Source organism: Papaver somniferum, unplaced genomic scaffold (genome assembly GCF_003573695.1).
Source record: "Papaver somniferum cultivar HN1 unplaced genomic scaffold, ASM357369v1 unplaced-scaffold_57, whole genome shotgun sequence".
NCBI classification, from domain to species: domain Eukaryota; kingdom Viridiplantae; phylum Streptophyta; class Magnoliopsida; order Ranunculales; family Papaveraceae; genus Papaver; species Papaver somniferum.
In genome coordinates, this window is record NW_020648415.1 from 1,695,089 (window position 1) to 1,710,142 (window position 15,054).

Consider the following 15,054-nt stretch of genomic DNA (forward strand, 5'->3'; position numbering starts at 1 on the left):
TGTGTTATCTAAGACAAAGATGTCATATGCAGGACCTGGTGAAGGCATGTAGATATCGTAAATATCCTCCAAAGGTCTATGTTGAAGTATAACACACTGATTGATCTTGTGTCCAAAACGGTTGCATAAAGATCAGAACTTGGAAGGGAGATTAAGATAAGAAAAGAAAAGTTCTCTCACAGGGTGGTTAGCTACTTTGACTCTAAGTTTCTTGACTAATGGTTTTTCTATGTTAACCCAAACTAGTACTCTTGGTTCAACATCAAAACTGCCTTTCCGCTCTACTCACAATTCCTATTTTGCTAGCTATTAAGCCGATACGTTGCCCATATCGATGCTCAAATTTAGTGTTAGAGATGCATGCCCAGAGATGTATTTCATTGACTACTTCCGTTGATATTTGCATACCCGGGAAAGCAGAATGAGCTGACATAACGTTACCATAAGGATACAATGGACCATTAATAACAACCCAGCTGAGATCCTCAGAAGTGCGAAAAGTGATAATAAACAGATTTGGATCTACCTCCCTAATTTGGAAACCGATATTAAGCCGCCTGAAATGTCTGAGAACACTTCTAATGTCTTCAGTCGAGTAAGTATCAGTTGAGAAAAGTCTGACTAAGATGCTATTCTCTTTAGTGCCAAAATCCCTCATTAAAGCAGGTGGAGTTGGTAGAATGCCAACGTTGGTGTAATTTGCGTATCTTTGAGCTATAGATAATCTACTAAGGTGCTTGTATGCATTATGATCATTCATGATGAAAGATAAAAAAGAGAAAGAAGGCAAATGGAATGAGCAGGAAAAGAGTTAACTATGCAAGAGAATGCAGGAATGGATGCAAAGAAAAATAGAAAGGGAAGATTTAGAAAAATAAGAGAGCGCGCGATGTCAGAGATGAAAACAAATTTGAATTCTTGGGATACCAAAAGAAGAGAGAAAAACAGATTTTAAGGTTTATAAAACCTCGACCAATCACGGATCGACAGCATCCCTACAGGCTAAAATCAAAAAAGAAGCATACAAATTAAGACACCTATGATAGGATCGAAAAGTAACACAAATAAGAGACAAGATAATGTTGAACAAATAAGGGACAAAGAGAGAAGAAAACTGGCTTAAGTGTTGACAAAAACACGTTACCACAGAGACAGACGCAAAGAAATTGCTATATCTTTCTAATGTAATTAATGTGAAGGTTAACAGGTTTTCATCCAGAAAAATTAAAGATGTTGATTAGACTAGATAAAGGATTAGGCCTCTACTAGTCCAACGTCTTAACTAAATTCTAGAGGGGTCTAAGTCTCGTTAAGGCACCGTTTTGGTCCTCCAGTCCAACGGCTTAAGAAAAGTCTAGAGGGGTCTAAGTCTCGTTAAGGCACCGTTTTGGTCCTCCATTAATGGAGCAGACGAAGAACACAAGAAGATGAGAAGCCAGAAATGAATTAAATTGCAGTAGAGAGGAGGAGAATACAATGAATTTTAACTAAATGCGAAGGAAAGATCAAAGGACTCACACACTTATAAATTTGCGAATTACTAGAACCTTAATATCCACAACAATCAGAACAAGACTTTCAAGATAGGAAGAGAAGAAAAAGATTGAGAAATGGCTTGCAATCACTTTAGAATTCCTAAGGATGCTCCAATTTCATCAGCCAAGGCAATTCGATGCCAGGAAGGCCAGTTGCATCGACTTCAGTATTTTAGATGCACAATCTGCAATCGAGAGGCCTTTTTGTATCCCGATCAAGCACAGAGGTTAGCTTTATGTAATTTAAGTCCGGCCGAGAAGGCGAAGTTAGGCAAACAATCTAATAAGGATTTGCACACCCGTTTGATTACCGGTGTTCCTGTAACTTCTTCTGATTTTTTAGCAGAATTTCCTCCAGGCATGGATTATGCCTATCCTCATGAGAAGTTTGTTATTTACCAGCAAGAAAGAGCAGGAGGGATGATCGAGATAGAAGATTCCGATGAAGAGAACTAAGTCTAATACAGACAGAACGAACTGAAGGTAACAAGGCCGAAGAAGAAGAAGAAGTAGAATAAGGTCGAAGGTAGTTTTAAATTTATTTCGAAATAGTTTGTATTTTATAATTTTTGGATAGACAGAACGAACTGAAGGTAACAAGGCCAAAGAAGAAGAAGAAGTAGAATAAGGTCGAAGGTAGTTTTAAATTTATTTCGAAATAGTTTGTATTTTATAATTTATGTATGTTAAGAATTGATGTTTTCCTTGACTGTTCAAGGTAAAGTTTGTATTACAAATCTGTTTCTAGTTATTCTGTTATGTTTTTCTCAGTTAATCAACATCAAAACAAGCAAGGCAAATCCAACAGGAGTAAACAAAGAAATTTAACAAGAAATAAGGAGATAATTAAAACTGATAAGGAAACTAAAAGAGTATAAGATGCAACAATTTCAGAGATAATCAAAAGTTTAATCGGATGTATGAATGATAATGCGTATGATAATGCAAATGAAATATGAGAACTATGTTTCCAATCTCAAGAACCTTTAGGTGAACAAAAGGAAAATTCAATCTTAAAGAACAATGGAGAACCAACCCCTTTCCTTTGATTCCCATCTGGCTTTGGGTCGAAAACCAGATGGGGAAACTACTCAGAGATCATTTGGAATAGGCAAAGAAGAATCAATGGAAAATTTCAGAAAAGAGAGGCAAGAACGAGGATGAAGAAAAATAGACGTTGGGCAGAAGAAGAGGAGAGAGGGCAGAGCGAGGTAGTTTAAATAAAGAGTAGTTGTTCCTGCATCTTACATTTACCCTTTTCTATTGGAATATGATGGAGATATAAGATGGTCCTGTAAATAGTTTTAATTGACATTGTAACTAAATACCTCACTCCTCAATATGAAATTTCAGTATTCACGCTGACTCTGAATTTTGTATATTGATGTAGTACATGTTTCTCTGTATCAAGAATGATTGTTGATCCTTTTCTTCTTTATCAACTGTAACAGTTGACCTCATGCTTTTGGATCAACTATGACTGTTGCCCTTACGTCAGTTTAAGTTAGTTTTCTTCGCAAGTATTTTCTTTTCTAGTTTTCGTCAAACTTTTTCCTTTAATCAGTTCATGTAAGTCTATATAAAGTCTGGAACTCTTGTTTACAAGACACATCTTATTATCAATATTATTATCAAGTTTGTTTATCAATCTTTTGTCTTAGAATCTTGATCCTATAATCAATTTTCTATTAAGTTTCTGACGAAACTTAAACCTATCCCTGTTACCCCTGTTCTGTGCTACACTAGTTGGTATCAGATACAAAGTTTTTAGATTTTTATCTAGAAACAGATCCTTATACCCTCTTCCGCAAATTTCAAAACCCTATTTTTCTTATTTTCGTTTTTGATCATGAAGAAAACAAAACTTGAAGACCTATCTATGGAAGTCTTTTGAAGCTTAAACAAGAATTAACAGCTTTTATTCGAGAATATGCCGATAAATACCTAGAGCTTCGTTTTAAGTTTCATCATGATGAAAGAGATATAAGAAACACAAAAAAACTTTTTCTTGTCATGGAAGAGAATCAACAAATATTGAAGGAACTTAAACCTATCTCTGTTACCCTTATCTGTGCTACACTAGTTGGTAACAACGTCTTAAACCTATCCCTGTTGCCCCTGTTTTATCTAGAAACAGATCCTTTACACAGCTTCCGCAACAACTCAAAACCCTAAATTTTCAAACAAACCCACCTTTCTTTTCAATGGGAGAAAAGTTGACACAGACGGATATTGATGCCATTGTCACAACACTTGAAACAAAGCTCAATGCAGCACTTGAAACCAAGCTCGGCAACATATTTGGAAGGTCCTTTAGTTCTTTAGAAACCAAGTTTGATAAGTTTATAGAGGAACTGGAGAGACCTAATCAGAAAATAATGCTTATAATGAAACATCATGCTAAGGAGTTACAAGATGATAAAGAAGTGTCGCTGTCAACTCAAGAGGATTCGTCATATTCTAATGATACTGTAGCTGTTTCAGCTGCATCTGTGGGCGAAGAAGAAAATCCAGTCGACAAGGTTTCGTATGATTTGTCAGCGATTAATGGTAAGTCATCGGAACTTCGTTTGGTATCTGCTGGTGTTGATATACCTGTTTTATCTAGGGTTCAAAATAATCAAGTTATTATTCATGAGAAAGCACGTATGATCTTTTATGTACACCCTAGTAAGATTATTGAGCTTAATTATCAGAATTCGTTTGTGATAATTCCGACTATGGCAATAAATTATAAACCATGATTTCATACTTCTGTCCTTAAGCTTGATTGCCTATCTCAAGAAGGCATACCACCGGAAAATTATTCTGGAAATATTCGTGGTCGTATTTTCTCAAAATCTGAGAAAATAACGTTAGACAGAGAGTTTTTAGAAAAGTTGTCTAATTTGACTAAATATGAAGACGTTGGTGTTTACATGAATGGCACTCTTGTGCAATGCTCTACGTTAAGAAAAATCAATAATATTTCTTGCCCAGTTGCACCTAATTTGGCGAATAGAGTCTTTGATAAGGGAAGAAGAGAAACTTTTGAATTAAAAGGGATGACTCAGTGTGTGACGACGAAGACCGAAATATTGCAATCAATTATTAATACCTTCAGAAGTTTTTCTACGATAATATTTGTAGATACCACGGTTGATAGATGTAGAGCTTCCAAATTCAAGGATGAGCGTGTTTGCTTCGTGCTTGTTTGGTTGGGAGAAACCACCGATTCAAATAATGGAATCACAATGTGTCTGGTAATCGTTATTTGTATGGTTGGTATCTTTGTGTTCGATCGAGAAAAACTTAAACACAACTCTTATGCTACTTTGAGACACATTTCTTGGATGCTTCGGTTTATGATCTCTAGAACTACAAGTTTTGTGTTTGATCGTGGTAAGTCGGTAAACGTGATATCTACATTTTTCATGGAGGAACAGAACTCGTATTCTTTGATGACAACTCGAAGTATAGAGCAATATATGGAGAAAATAAAGTTTTTCTTATTAGCTAACTCGAGGGCGAGTTTCTTTCAAGAAGGGGGACTGATGTAGTACATCTTTCTCTGTATCAACAATGATTGTTGATCCTTTTCTTCTATATCAACTGTAACAGTTGACCTCATGCTTTTGGATCAACTATGACTGTTGATCTCTTACGTCAGTTAAGTTAGTTTGCTTCGCAAGTATTTCCTTTCTAGTTTTCGTCAAACTCTTTCCTTTAATCAGTTCATGTAAGTCTATATAAATTCTGGAACTCTTGTTTACAAGACACATCTTATTACACATCTTATTATCAATATTATTATCAAGTTTGTTTATCAATCTTTTGTCTTAGAATCTTGATCCTAGAGTCAGTTTTCTATTAAGTTTCTGACGAAACTTAAACCTATCCCTGTTACCCCTGTTCTGTGCTACACTATATATGATTATCAATAGAGTTGGGCAACACAAGAATATTTAGATGTCGACTTTTCCTTGATTGTTAGATAAAAGATTTGCTGTGTTCCCTTGATTTCATATCTGTAGTTGTCATGTTAATGGCAGGAGCAAGATTTTCTTGCTCGAGGCTGCAAGTGCACAGGGGAGGAAAGCCAGACTGCAAAATGTTCTTAGTTATTGGGAAGTACAAAATGGAAATGAGTAGAGTCCACAGTAGTATCTGTTCTTGGTTTTCCGTTTTTCTACACTTTTGGCTTCGATTGATATTTCCTCTTAACAGGATCACTACTTTGGCCAACTTTCTAATGGAAGAGGACAGCAAAGGGGACCTGAAGAAGTCTTTGAAAGAGCCCGAGATATTTGATCCGAAAGGGGTTGTTGATTGCAAGAGGATGGCTAGAAGATACTCGATTCAGTGTCTACCAAAACGGAAAAGATCCTTTTTTCCTCCCACCTACAACAACTGCCAGCCATGTAGATTAAACAGCCAAGTGATAGATCGTTGTGTAAGTGGCCTTTGCTTTTTTGACTTGGGGTTACAATCTTGCATCACCTTTTAACCTCCTCTACACGTATGAAATGTAGAACTGGTAGTAAGTGAAATTATGGTAGCTACACTTATTTTGATAGGTGTACATGGAGAAAAGACAAATGTTGTTTAGCAACTTAGCTCATGGAACTGATAACGTGATGCTTAAATTTTAATTATTAGAACTAAAGCTCGATTACCCCTTGTTTTTCATTGCAATCTCTAATAGAACAAGTAACAAGCTGTTGCAAATTCCATCACCCCCACCACCCATTACTTACATTTTCACCTCATGCCCTTGTAGTGAACATCATTGAAATCTGCAGACAGTGCAAGTATTTGCTATGTTTTTTCTCTTCTTGATTGATAATTTTGGAATAAAATCACGGTTTTACTTTCCAACTTCATGTTGCTGTCGATAACTTTATCATTGTATTTATCCACCATTGCTGTATGGTCATACAGTATTGTTATACATTTTATGTCCATGGATATAGGTGAGCCAGAGCTGGAACATTTCCCCCCAAACTATCCTTACCAGTTTGAATAACATCACGACTACCTGTAACATCCTTTTGGCTTGGCAAAGTCCTAGTGAAATCCCTACAAAATTTCACTAGGTCCTTGTGCAGGGGAGTTATCATTCATCCTTTTGCAGTACCTCTCCTCCCGGTCATGAAATTCTACATTGTTCTGGCAACGGACTTGCTCAAGTTGCTTCTGCAAGAGACATACCATATCTATCAGTGTCACTCGCACCACTTACGCCATGAATAACCACCAATGCACAAACAGTAAAAAAGGGCAACAACAAAAATGAGCAAAAATTACTTCCTCACCGGTCCTTTTTTTGGGCCGGCACTGTATCTTCGCCGGACGTGCTTCAGGTCTAGCCCATCCAACTCCAAAGATTTTTACAGTTTAAACTTTAAATTCATTATTACAGCAGCAGAATAGAAGAAGTATTTTTAACCATCCCCTAAGAAAGTAATAAAACCCCCATCCACTCAAATATATTCAAATCAAAAAAGTTGTCCATTTTGTATTCTTCCTCTTCTAGTGATTTCTAGACCTATGGCAAAATATTGCTGTTGGAAATGGAGAAGACGACGGCTGCTGCTGCTGGTGATGATAAACAGCCGCCTCCTCCTGAGAATAAGAGTTTAATGATGATGATACCTCCAGATGAAGAGCGTTGTTGCAGAAGTGATGGAGTTAGACGGAGATGTACCAAATCTAGGATGAATCTTGGTGTTTCTAATGATGATGATGGTCTTGATACTTCATTTAAAGACCAGGATAAGCAGCAGCCTAAGAACAACAATAATCAGCAGCAGAAGAAGCACAAGAAGAAGAAGAAGACAAGTAGTAGTGAAGATGCTGATAATTCTAGTAGTAGTGGTACAGAAACTTGGAATTCAACTTTCTTGGATTGGAAGAAAGTAAAGTACCATAGAAAAGGAATTCGACCACCTCCTACTGCTAATGATACTATCTGTGAGTAACATTTCTCCACTTTTCATCTTGTTGTCCGTTTTTAGCTTACATTTTGATTAAATTATGACAACTAATTGACTAATTCCATAGGCTCATTTTGTTTAATCCTCTAATGGATAATCTATGGTAATTTAAGATTTCCAAAATTATTAGCTTGATTGATTAGAATCATTGCATTGTCTAACTAATTTGGAATTTTTGATATATACAGCTGATATAGAAGGTGGTTCTGCCAATGTTGGGACCAAGAGGAAAACACTCGAAAGAATGGAATTGTGTGGAGAAGTAGATTTTACAGTTTTCTTAATAGGAAAACCTTCTCTGATCACTTCCAACACTCGAAAGAATGGAATTGTGTGGAGAAGTAGATTTTACAGATTTCTTAATAGGAAAACCTTCTCTGATCACTTCCAGTAAGATGGACAAGGACAAGGAGATGGAGAAGAAGATGAAGCTGCCACCAGACGAAAAACGTTGTTGTCTAAAAGCTAATGGCAGATGGAGGTGCAAGAATTTCAGGATGGGTCATGGTCTAGTGTTCCTATTCCTAACACCAAATTTTGTCAAAAGCATTACAATTATTATACGACGTATTATAAGAATCTGAAGAAGAAGAAGAAGAAGAAGAAGAAGAAGAAGAAGAAGAAGAAGAAGAAGAAGAAGAAGAAGAAGAAGAAGAAGAGAAGTGGACATGGTGAAGGTGCAGCTGGTCCTATTGAGAGGAAGAGGAAAACTGTGGAAAGAATGGAAGGGTCTGGAGAACCAGAATCATCAACAAAAGCTGGGGAATCTATGTTTGAATTTGGGGTTGTGGAAAATTATAAGAGCAAGTGTTTTGAACTGTCTATGGAGCTTGAGAAGAAGAAATTAGAGTGCATTAAACTGCAGGGTGGATTAGATAAAGTGAAGATTAGAAAGGATAAAGATGGGAATGGGACTGAATATTGGAGGAAGAAGTTTTTCCATTTGGCGAATCGAGTTATGAGGATAGAAAACAAAAATTTAATAATGGATGAATGTGTAGAGTCTCGCCTTTCGAATTTGGAGAGCCTAGTCTTGAGGAATGGAAAGGGTAATTCAACATTCAGGTGTGTGGACTTGGGTAATTCTGATGACATTGAGTCTCAAGGGCCAGGTTTGCAGAATGATGTTACTCAAAGGGGTGAAAAGCATAGAGATAAACACAACATGAACAAACCTAATGTTGAAACCAGCAAAGAGGGAAACAAGGATGCTCATGTGTACGAATTGAGAAACGAAGAGAATATGCTGAAAAATGTTTACACTACGGGAAAAATATACATCTACAACTGGAGATTTACAACACTTCGCTATACATCGTAGAAAGTCCTATGTTTTACAACTGGTTTCAAAGGAAGAGTTGTCGTATATCATCACTACCAACCCTTAGGATCAAGGGGTTGCGCTAAGAAAACAAACGACAACTCCTTTAGCAAAACTGTTGTGACGACATTTAGGTATAACAACTTTGTTTCATAAGTGTAGTGACTTAGCCTATCACAATTCTCACAAGTGTTGTTGAAGAACACAAAAATATGATAATGAAAAATACGTTAGAGGGGAGATTCGAACATGAACCTAATGCATGGATGTCTAGCTCATCAACCATCCTTACAGTTCACAAGTTTAGTTTTTTTTTTTAATAGAAACGTATAACAACACTTATAAGTGTTGTTGAAGTTAAAATATAGAATGTGGGAAAAAATGAGGTTTGGGGGATTCGACGGCCAGGTTTCGATCTTGGATCCGGGTACGCATACAATATGCAGAAATATGATTTTTTTAATGTTTCGTAGAATATCTCGAAGTTGACGAATTTGAGGTGTGTTTTAGGTTTGGGGGAATATTCTAATGGAATCTTATCCGTAGATGTGTGAATTCATCGTTCTTATGAAGTTTCCGACTTATAATAGTCCACTTGCGGCCATCTTTCGAGGCCGGAGCCTGGTTCAGTGTTGAATTTGTGGTGTGTATAAGGTCTCGGGGAATATCCAGATAGAATCTTACCTGTAGATGGGTGAATGCATCGTTCTTACGAAGTTCCAAACTTATAATACTCCATTCGCAACCAGGTTTCAATCTCGGATCCAGGTCCAGTATCGAAGTTGACGAATTTATGGTGTATTTTAGGTTTTGGGGAATATTCTGATGGAATCTTATCTGTAGATTGGTGAATTCATCGTTCTTATAAAGTTTTCGACTTATAATAGTCCACTCGCGACCAACTATCGAGCTCAGAGCCTGGTTCAGTGTCTAATTTGTGGTGTGTTTAAGGTTTCGAAGAATATTCCGATGAAATCTTACTTGTAGATGGGTGGATTCATCGTTCTTACGCAGTTTCCGACTTATTGTAGTCTACTCGCGGCCAGGTTTTGAGCTCGTAGCCAGGTTCAATGTCGAAGTTAACAAATTTGTGGTGTGTTTAAGGTTTCAGAGAATATTCCGATGGAATCTTAGCTGTAGATGAATGAATTCATCGTTCTTAGGAAGTTCAAACCGACATTGAGCTTCAAATTTATTGATTCGATGATGTATCATGATAAGTTTGAAGTCAGAACTCTCCCAGAGCTTCATGATTCATAGTTTCAATGTCGTTATACCATATTTGAAGCTCGAATCGACTCTGAGATTCATATTTATCGATTTCGATGATGTATCATGCCAAGTTTGAAGTTAGAACCCTCATGAAGCTTCATGATTCATAGTTTGTTTGTTGTTTTACCGAATTTGAAGTTCGAATCGACATTGAGATTCATATTTATCGATTTCGATGATGTATCATGTTAAGTTTGAAGTCAAAACCCTCCTGTAGCTTCCTGATTCATTGTTTGTATGCCATTATGCCACATTTGAAGTTCGAATCGACACTGAGCTTCATAATTATCGATTTCGATGATGTATCATGCCAAGTTTGAAGTCATAACCCTCCAGAGCTTCTTGGTTCATAGTTTTTATGTCGTTATACCATATTTGAAGTTCAAATCGATACCGAGCTTTATATTTATCGATTTCGATGATGTATCATGCTAAGTCTGAAGTCAGAACCCTCCCAGAGCTTCTTGGTTCATAGTTTCTATGCCGTTATACCATATTTGAAGTTCGAATCGACTTTGAGCTTCATATTTATCGATTTCGATGATATATCATGCTACGTTAGAAGTCAGAACTCTCCCGGAACTTTATGATTCATAGTTTCTCTGTCGTTATACCATAATTGAAGTTTGAATCGACTCTAAGCTTCATATTTATCGATTTCGATGATATATCATGCTATGTTTAAAGTCAGAACTCTCCCGGAGCTTCATGATTCATAGTTTCTATGTCGTTATACCATATTTTAAGTTTAAATCGACTCTGAGATTTATATTTATTATTGATTTCGATGATGTATCATGCCAAGTTTGATTTCAGAACCCTCCTAGAGCTTCATGATTCATACTTTATTTGTCGTTATACCTAATTTGAAGTTCGAATCGACACTGAGATTCATAATTATCGATTTTGATGATGTATCATGCCAAGTTTGAAGTCAGAACCCTCCCAGAGCTTCTTGGTTCATAGTTTTTATGTCGTTATACCATATTTGAAGTTCGAGTAGATACCGAGCTTTATATTTATCGATTTCGATGATGTATCATGCTAAGTTTGAAGTCAGAACCCTCCCAGAGCTTCTTGGTTCATATTTTCTATGTCGTTATACCATATTTGAAGTTCGAATCGACTTTGAGCTTCATATTATCGATTTCGATGATATATCATGCTACGTTTGAAGTCAGAACTCTCCCGAAGCTTCATGATTCATATTTTGTTTGTCGTTATACCATAATTGAAGTTCGAATCGACTCTAAGCTTCATATTTATCGATTTCGATGATATATCATGCTACGTTTAAAGTCAGAACTCTCCCGGAGCTTCATGATTCATAGTTTCTATGTCGTTATACCATATTTTAAGTTTAAATCGACTATGAGATTTATATTTATTATCGATTTCGATGATGTATCATGCCAAGTTTGAAGTCAGAACCCTCTTGGAGCTTCATTATTCATACTTTATTTGTCGTTATACCTAATTTCGAATCGACATTGAGATTCATATTTATCAATTTCGATGATGTATTATGCTAAGCTTGAAGTCAGAACCCTCCTGGAGGTTCCCGATTCATAGTTTGTATGCCATTATGCCACATTTGAAGTTCGAGTCGACACTGAGCTTTATATTTATCAATTTCGATGATGTATCTTTCTAACCCTAGTTAAAATAAACCGAAAGCAAAAAAATAAAGCACAAAAACACAAATCGAAATCACAAAAAAAGAACAAAAAAACACACAAAGAGCTTCATATTTATCGATTTCAATGGTGTATCCTGAGAACCCGAGTCTTCCAGTGTGAACTAAAGCTACTTCATGACATGTATGGATAGTCGAAATTACTTCACGACTTATGTGACTAGTCGAAATTCAATCCGGAAGCACATAGAGAAAGCACAAAGAAATACACAAAGAAAACACACTTTCCTTGTTCCGTATGACAGTCTCAAATCAAATCTCCACCATCCAAAGATATCCCTAATCCGTATGACCATACTTAAATCAAATCTTGGCCGTTTAAAGATAGGTATATAGAAGATCAAAAGAAAATTTCTCACAGTTTCTTCATTTTCCTCTCTTATCTTCGTCTCTAACCTTATCTTCCGCCTCCCTTGCAAAAGAAAACCCTAACTCACCACAGAATCTATTTGTCGATCACTCTCTTATGTAAAAAAAACTTACGGAAGTTGTAGATCGGTTCTTTCAAATTGCAATGGATTATTTGAAACTCATTTTCTCTTCTTATTTTCTCTTCTTCTTTCTTGTTTTTCGTTCTTCTTCTCTGCTCTTCTTCAGTTGAAAATCGAGAGGTGAAATTGAGGTATGGCTTGAGTAAAATTAAATCTTGAGGATGTATAAAAGAAGAAGGAGAAGATTGAGTCCTGTTATGAATCAAAAACTAGGGTTTTCTTTGTGAATCGTTGAGTTAGAAATTGGGAAATTAAAGATGGGTTTAGTGAATACAATATGATGAGGAAGAATTAGTGATTGATTTTTGAGTTTTAATGAAGAGTAAAAAACCTAGGGTTTCTGTTCTTCCCCAAATAGATATGAAATTGAAAATTAAGGTTTTAGGGGAAGAATTAGAGATGGGTATGTTTGATTTGAAAATTTTATTCATGTTGTGAAGATGTTAAGAAATAAATTGAAGAAGGTGATGTTGATGTTGAATCGAATTAGAGGCCGTGGAGGTGGTGGTAGAGGCAGAGGAGGCGGTAGAGGAGGAGGTCGTGGTGGTGGTACTTAGCTAAGGAATTCTGCATTGAACTTGTTGCCGCATTGCCACTTCCACAGGTAAAAAGCTTACTTAAATTTGCAATATTTTTCTCAGTTTTCGCTAAGTTAACCAAATATTTTGTTGAAGATATTACTTTGGGCTGTAATTCCAAATCTAAGCGATGTAACAATGACGAGCACAAAAAATGTACTTCGTTTCAGCATTATATTTTGGTACTACTGTTAGGATTTGGGAATGCTATTCTAGTTGATTAGAATTTCTTTCTAACGATAATTGGGAATATTTTCTTTCTACTTTGAATGGATCTTAATGGCTACTTACAGATGTCTGTGGAGTTTGTACGATTTTCCAACACATAAAAGTGCTTAAGAGGTTTTACTGGATTTACTTTTTCTGTCCAATATTTCATTTGTTTGAGAGGTTTTACTGGATCTTAAGCCGAGATTGAATATATTTAAAACAAAGGTGCACTATTTCTGAATCATCTCATCTAATACATAGTGGCCCTTCGTTTTTTGATTCAGGAAAAAGAAAAGCCAGCGCTAAGCTAAAGGAAGAACATATCTGAGAAGAGATGCGCACTACAGTGAGAGACATACTGAACGAAATGGATGTTAATACTTTGATTAGTTCTTGCAATGGCATTTTTTGTTTCTTTTAAGCAGTGCATACATCCTACCATTTACCCCGATGAAGTGGTGTTCTAATTTGTATTTATGATTTGCTAGAATTCATTTTGTTTTTATTAGTAGTAATTTGGAATTTTCTGCACATATCTCATCTGTGCTTTTCGATGTTGTTGGTTTCAGGCAGTTGGAGCACATTGTTCTTGTGCATGATAGAGAAATAAAAGAGGTATAGCTTTTATAACATATAGAACTGTACATGTCCTGTCTTGGTTCTCCTTTCAATCCCCAAAGGTATTTTTGAAGTTTGTAAATAAAATTGTCCGCGAGGGCCTTCTTATGTGCAAAAGGAGGAATTTGTCAAAGCTTAGTTTCTCTTAGGATGTTTATCATGATTCTTAGGATTTTATCTTGCTAACATGGCTTAGGTTCTCTATTAGTAGGATATACTTGGATCTAACTTTTGTTGGGAAAACGAATCTACATAAAACTAAGAATGAAATAAGTTGAGAAGGTTACGCCCGATTGGAGGTGAAATTGGTATGTTCTACAGTCTTGATATTCACCATGTGAAAGCTATTGCATCGTTAAAAATATAATTGTTTGAAGTTCTCTACAAAGTTTTATCTTAAAAATATTCCGAGATAATACCATGTTGTTATGCTATTCTTGATGACTCATGTATTGATACATTTATTTGGCAGCAAGTTGTTAAGCTGGTACAAGGAGGACGAGGTGGTTGCAGAGGCTGAAATTGCTGAAACAGATCCAAGTAAGCAGATACATGGAAAACCAATCGGTCTTGGAGCCTACACTGTATGTGTGAAAGTTTCTTATGTGGATGATGCTCTTGTCTACCAAGCTACTTCAGAAGTCAGAACTGTTCATGATGCTGTTTCAAATTTTATCACATGGCCCAAAGATAGAATAATCTACCAATACACTTCTTAATCTTTTGTGATCTTTTTGGAGACTTAACTTTTCGTAACAAACATATCACTGCCACTTTTTTGTATGTTTTGTGTATATCACATTGGTATGTGAATGCTTTAATTCTGGGTTTGGTTTAATTTGAATGAGTCTTTCAGTTTAATCCAATTGTTGATTTACATTTCAGTTTAATCTAGTTGTTTCTTTACATTTCACAAATAGTAGTGACAAAAGTGAAATATATATTATGAAATATGGGTTTGATCTTATTCACAAGTATTGTAAAATAGTTTATTTACAATCATAACTATGTGTTGTCCAAGATAGTCCTACTACACATAGTATAGTTGTATCAAGGTACTTCTACAATGCTAACAAGTGTACTAAATGTAATATTCACAATACTAATAAGTGTTGTGTTAAAAATTTCTACGATATGCTACTTATGTTGTCCACGATTGTTCTACAATACAAGCAAGAGTTGTGTTAGGTTATAAAAAAAAAATCGAAAGAGAATCACAACATTGACAAACTATTGTCGAACCATGAATCACATTACCCTTTACAACACTTGTCAACCATTGTAGAAAAACTTGGACTTTCTACAATACCTCGTTCCACAATGCATGAAATGGAGTTGTCGTAGGGGTACTACAACGC

General features: G+C 35.9%; 1 long non-coding RNA gene across 1 annotated transcript; it reads left to right on the forward strand.

Moving 5' to 3' along the window:
- The first annotated feature begins 13,972 nt into the window (after positions 1 to 13,972).
- On the forward strand, positions 13,973 to 14,562 carry LOC113343348. Its single transcript, XR_003357168.1, has 2 exons — positions 13,973 to 14,004; positions 14,169 to 14,562. It is a non-coding gene; the product is annotated as an uncharacterized LOC113343348 (long non-coding RNA).
- The last annotated feature ends 492 nt before the right edge of the window (positions 14,563 to 15,054 follow it).